The sequence below is a fragment of the Ipomoea nil genome, unplaced genomic scaffold (genome assembly GCF_001879475.1).
Source record: "Ipomoea nil cultivar Tokyo-kokei standard unplaced genomic scaffold, Asagao_1.1 scaffold0465, whole genome shotgun sequence".
NCBI lineage: Eukaryota > Viridiplantae > Streptophyta > Magnoliopsida > Solanales > Convolvulaceae > Ipomoea > Ipomoea nil.
The window spans coordinates 1,456,864-1,463,397 of NW_017616893.1; the positions used below are offsets into that span (position 1 = coordinate 1,456,864).

Here is a 6,534-nt window from a genome sequence, read left to right on the forward strand (position 1 = left end):
TTATAAAACATTATTTTTTGAAAAATATTGGTTTCTCTCAACACTTTTTTTATGTGTGTATTATTTATTAACTTACAACTGATTCATTAAACTCTCAATTATTCGTTATGTTTTTTTTTTTAAATATTTATATATAACAAGGATATATTAGAGATTAAAAAAAAATCTTAAGAAAATTTAAACAAACCAAACATCTTAATTAATTTTTTAAGATAATTTAATTCTTTTTTTTTTTTGAAAGCAAACACCAATCAACATTATCACAAATGCATCAAAAGAAAGCCAGGTGGGATAGCATCCGAATACAGAGAACCATCCTGAGAAAACGCCTCCGCGGCCAAAGTATGAGCTAAAATATTTAAAACACGAGGCACCGAAACTAAAACGCAAGAAGTAAACGTATCCATAATAGTCTTGCAGTCGCGAATCACCACGCCCGCATATGATCTAGGGGGGAATAAGGCCTATTGATGTAACCTTAGTACCAAACAATCCGTATAAATAGTGACCTCTGTAACATCTCGTGCTTTCAGCCATGACAGGACTTCCATACAAGCCAGTACCTCACCCGTAAGTGCATTCTTGCTAAAAGGAAGCTTCACATTGACCGCCGCAATGAAGCTGTCATCTTCCGCAACCAACGCCCCTCCAAATGTGGCTGCTCCCGAGTCCGGATTGCGGCCAGCATCTACATAGCATCGCCAACTCGGAGCCAGCTGCACAGGTTGTTGCAGCCGTGAAGATCCCGAAGCATGAAGCCCAGTCGCACGCCATGCTGCAACCACCGCCTTGGCCAAGTTCCACGTGTGGTGTGGTGTATAAAGATAAGCCTCTCATATCGCATTGTTTCTTGCTCTCCATAATTCATAAAGGACTGCAATAACTTGAATAAGAACATCCTCAGTTAAAACAGACACATCATTCTGAAACCACTCAGCAAAGCAACCACCAGTCACACAAGAAATAGGGAGATGTGATTCATTCCACACTTGGAATGCATAAGTACACTCAATCAAAGAATGCATGACATCCTCATGAAATATGGCACACATACAGCATGATGGATCAACATCAACATCAGATAATTTAATTCTTCTGTTTCCAAAATTTCAATAATTTTTTTTTCAAGGTTATTCTCATATGCCTGCATATGCAAATGCCTCAAAGGTCAAAACCATAGAGGCTAAAATTATTTTATTTGCTTTTGTTTAAATCTATTTTATTTACACTTGTTTTTTTTATGGAGCTTTCTATCACGATACACATGCAGCAGCTTATAGTTTTTGGGACCGGACGATTGATGGAAGGTGGGTTGTGGGTAAAAGTGGACCATTGTTTGGAGCGAAAAGTGCACATATGACAGAAGTAATGACGTGCAAGGAGGTGATGTCTTGGGTTAAAATCAATGTTGCAAAAATCGCGCCTAGGTGCTAGGCAGTGGGAGGCCGCCGCGAGGAAGGGCCTCGACGGCCTCCTCCGTGGCCGGCCGGTTAGGCGATTTTTTTTTTTTCAATATGGAAAAAGTTCCGGAAGGCATAACTTTTGACCTAGTTGTCCGATTGGGTCCACTAATTTCTCAAAAAAAATGCTTCTTTGACTCTTAATTTTAGTTTTTTTTATGTATTTAGATGGTTTAAACAATCTTTTGAACAATTTTACAACCACTATCGTAAATAGTTTCTAAGAAATAACTATGGAAACCTTATGTTTTATTACTAAATTTTAAAAATTTTAATTTTTAATTAAAATTTTTTTTTTTTAAAAAAAAAAAAAAAAAAAAAAAGGCGCCTAGGCGCTAGGCGCCCCCTTGCCGCCTAGGGGGCGCCTAACGTTTTTTGCAACATTGGTTAAAACCAAGGGCCTATCTCGGATTTGCTTTAAAATGGACTATCAGGTTCTTCACAGGAATTTGTCTACGATTTCTAGGTTCAATTCATATCTTGGTTTTTGTTTAGGATGCTTGTTTTGTCGTGCTTGGCTCTTTACATTCGTCTTTTATTTCTTTTGTTCGTTGATCAGCTAATCGGGTTGCTCATATTCTGGCGACTACGATAAACTCTAGCTCTGTGCCTTAGGTTTGGGACGCTTTTCCACCTAAGAGTATTGCTCTTTTGATTGATTAATGATATTCGGTTTAGAGTTAATTCCACCAGAGGTCCCTTGTCTTTGGTGGCAATTTCAAATTTAGTCTCAGACTATCGTTTTTGCCATTTAACATCTTAGACTATCATTTTTTAGACACTTTTAGTCCTTCTCATGACTTTTTATATTTTTAGTAAGGGCATTTTTGTCTTTTTATTTTTTATTTTTTATTTTTTGTTATTTTTTCGGTTTCAACCGGTTTAATTAGTTTAGAACTTTAGGTAACATCATATTTTTAATAACCATATTTTTCAACCTGTATTTAGTAAAGTTCTAAACCAATTAAACTGGTTGAAACCGGAAAAATAACAAAAGAAAAAATATGAAGAGACAAAAATGTCTTTACTAAAAATATGAAAAGTCATGAGAAGGACTAAAAGTATCCGAAAAATAATAGTCTTACTTTACCCTACAAATTTTAAATATTTTTAAATTTTTCCGTCAATTTTAACGATCGGGGACCAAATGCGTCACTTCGTTCATAAGTCATAATTGAGGGACTAAAAATGGATACCAATTTAGTATATTTATAGAATTACCCAAATACTTTTTTATTTATAGAATTACCCAAATGTATATACTAATGGGGGTGTATTCAATCACGACTTTCATAGAGTTTTAAAGACTTTTATGAACTTTAAAAGTTTGGAAGTATTCAATTCAAATTTTTAGAGAGTCTTTAAAAGTCAGGCGGTATTCAATTAAGATTTTTAAAGAGTCTTTAAAAGTCTTGTGGTATTCGATTAAGACTTTTAAAGAGTCTTTAAAACTTATGTGGTATTCAAAAAGTTATGAATTTTTTGTAGATTTTTTAATTTCAAGACTTTTGTAGACTTTTCCTTCTCAAATATAAATAGTTGAAATCCAACCATCAACCCCAAGATTTCAAAATTTTCTTTCTAACAACTTTGAATGTTTTCTCTCTCTATTTAAACTCTATTTTTTTCTCCCTATTTAAACTTTATAAACCTATCTAAATTCAAAAAAAAAATATTTTTTCTTCATTATCCTATATTTTCCTCATACCTAAACTCTATCAATTTTTCTCTCTCCTACACTTTACCATCTTCATCTAAAAATTCGAAATAATATAATTTTTACTTCATTATTGCTTGTTTACATTAATTTTTTTTTACCCCTAACTTTCTCTAATTCTCCCTAAATACATGAACAAAGAAAATTTTCTATCGTCAAATTTTAGTATATATTTCATAATATTCATATAAATACTTATATATTTTGATTTTTATTCTTTTTATGTGTATATTCGTAATATATATTTTTACTTTTTTTTTTTTAACAACAGATTACTACGAATACCAAATTACTGCTCGCAACAACGATTTGGGGTTGCAAATAGTAGCACCTTGTTATTCACAGTCTCAAATTGCTATTGCAAATAATATTTCTTTGCATGATGCCTATCAATAAAAGTATAATTTTTAAAATATATTATTAATATTAAATTTTTATTTATTTTTTATTTTATGCAACTTGTAATTATATTTTTAAATACTTTATTTGATCAATTCTTTTATTATACATTTTATTGTTCAATATTGTTATGAATTTCTAATGAAATAGTTTTTTTTTTTTTTTATGTTGACTAATAATATATATAAGTATTTAGCATGTAAGTCTCATCATACTATGGATAAAAATAATAATGTTGAGAATGCTGATGTAGGTGAAAAACTATATAATAGGAAGAATTTTATGATATATTCTAAATATTTTGTAAGAAAAATTATATATAAATGATAAGAGTCAAAGTCATTGAAAGTTTGTAAAGATGTATTCAATTTAGAATTTCAATGACTTTTGTAGACTTTTTAAAATAAAAAGTTGATAAAATTCTATCAATGTTTTTTATATAGGCCCTGTTTGGTAAAAAATTGACCTATAGGCCAATTTTGGCTTATTTGACCACTATTAATTGTTTGATTTAGTTAAAATATCAATATAAATGTTTGGTTAATTAGCTTTTTGCAACTCCAAAAGTCTAAAATTCAAAAAGCTACTTCAAGCAACTTTTTCAATTAGCTTTTTGAGAAAAGAAATTATACCAAACAGCTATTAGCTAACAACTAATTTACCAAACACTTTTCTACAATCAGCTAATGTTATCAACTATTTATACTCTCTAAGAGTAAATTTCAATTTTAGTCCACTGACTATTGAACTTCTGTTAATTGCACTCCTTGACTTTCAAAAGTGTTAATTTAGTACCTTGACTATGCAATTTTTATCAATTTTGGTCACACCGGCCAAATGTGACCGAAAAATTTTAAATCAATAATTAATCTTAAATGAAAGGGGTAAAATTGTCATTTCATGTTAGGTCTAAATTGGGAAAGTGATGTTAAATGGATCACTTCATTTCATCTTTAACGACGCCGTTTCCCTTCCTCCTTCCTCACTCAAACTCAGTATTCGAGTCAAAAGAATTGCAGTCAACAAGCAGACTCGCCATATATACTGCAAGCAAATGGTGTCACAGCTCCGGCCGGAGATTCCCAATTGTTGTAGGAATAATTCGGATCTTCGAATGCCGCAATTTCTGTAGGAATAATTTGGACACTCGAGTGTCACAAAACCGCCATTGTTGGCGCTCACGAAGTAATTAGGACGAAGAACCATGAGAAGGGTTGTTAATTTGGTCAAGCATCACTTTCCCAATTCGGACATAATATGAAATGACGATTTTGTCCCTTCCATTTAAGATTAATTGTTGATTTAAAATATTCTGGTCACATTTGGCCGGTGTGATTAAAATTGATAAAAATTACATAGTCAAGGCACTAAATTAAAACTTTTGAAAGTCGGAGAGTGAAATTAATAGAAGTTCAATAGTCAGTGGACCAAAATTGAAATTTACTTTACCCTCTAATTAACGCAATAAGCTAACAGCCATTTTACCAAACTGGGCCATAGACTTTTATAGTCTTATAAAGTTTTAAAAAGTTTTGAACGACTCTATGAAAGTCAATCAAAGTTTATTAAAATCTATCATTTTAAAAGTCTTTAAAACCCTACAAAAGTCATGATTGAATACACCGCCCTAATTTTTTAATATAACAATATTTTTCTTTTTTTGGACATCTTCAGGTAAATTTAATTTTTCTGAATTACCAAATATATTTTAATATAACAGCGTTTTTAATTATTTTTTCTGAATTACTACGTACTAAAATTTTTAAGAGTTAATACCCAAAATAGTCCCTCGACTATGTCGTAATTACCAATTTGGTCCTCGACTATCATTCTTACCCAATTAAGTCCTCAACTATACAAATTTTACCTAATTTAGTCCTTTGTCAATTTGACTGTTTGTTGACTGTCAAAAGTGGAAATAAAATTGTAATTTTACAAGTTTTCTCCTTCCTCCTCATTTAGCAGCGCCAAACCATGTAGCAATAAGCTCCGGTTGGGTTCTAAACCTGTCAGTATCGAAGTAGTGGTTATGCATCGGATAGCCCATGAATTTGATTTCCAACGATTTTTTGACGATCGAAATCTGATCGGAGTGTATTGCTGTATGGTTTGGCGTTGCTAAATGGAGAGGAAGGAGAAATCTTGTAAAATTATAATTTTATCCCGACTTTTGACAGTCAACAAACAGTCAAATTAATACAGAGGACTAAATTGGGTAAGAATTGTATAGTTGAAGACTAAATTGGGTAAGAATTGTATAGTTGAGGACTTAATTGAGTAAAAGTTACATAATTGAGGACTTAATTGGATAAGAATGGTAGTTGAGGACCAAATTGGTAATTATGGCATAATCGAGTCATTTTGGGTATTAACTCAATTTTTAATATAACAGCATTTCTTGGGCAGGCATCTTCACTTAAAATTTTAAGATAGTATCTTTCAAAATTCCGCCGTCTGTGGGGATCGAACCCACGACCACGTGGTTAAAAGCCACGCGCTCTACCACTGAGCTAAGACGGCTTGTTGATTATTAGTTTCATAAATAAAGTTAAATCATCAAAACTGAGATGAATTGATTGGAAAAATTTCATATCGATTCAATTTTAATTTCAATTGCAATTACATATAACATGTATATAAACACAAGATTGAAATTCAATTTCAGTTGAAAATAATTGAATGTAAATACTTCAAATTAGTTCAATGTTGACTTCAATTGACAATTATAGATTGTGTATATCTCAATTCAATTTAATATGGTTGTAAAATATATTTTGTATTATATGGTAGGCCATTATCCATGTCTAGCCTATTAATAAAATGGTAGTTCTTACACTTCCCGTTTTCTTCAATTTCATTTTTTAATTTTCTCTCTTCTCTCTATCTTGTTCTTGGCATACAATTGTGGTAGAATCATCTTGAAAAATTGAGCTAAAAAAGGTCAAATTTTAACACGTT

General features: G+C 31.5%; 1 non-coding gene across 1 annotated transcript; it reads right to left on the minus strand.

Annotated features, from left to right (window-relative positions):
* Positions 1–6,024: 6,024 nt before the first annotated feature.
* On the minus strand, positions 6,025–6,096 carry TRNAK-UUU. The gene has a single exon. It is a non-coding gene; the product is annotated as a tRNA-Lys (tRNA).
* Positions 6,097–6,534: the final 438 nt, after the last annotated feature.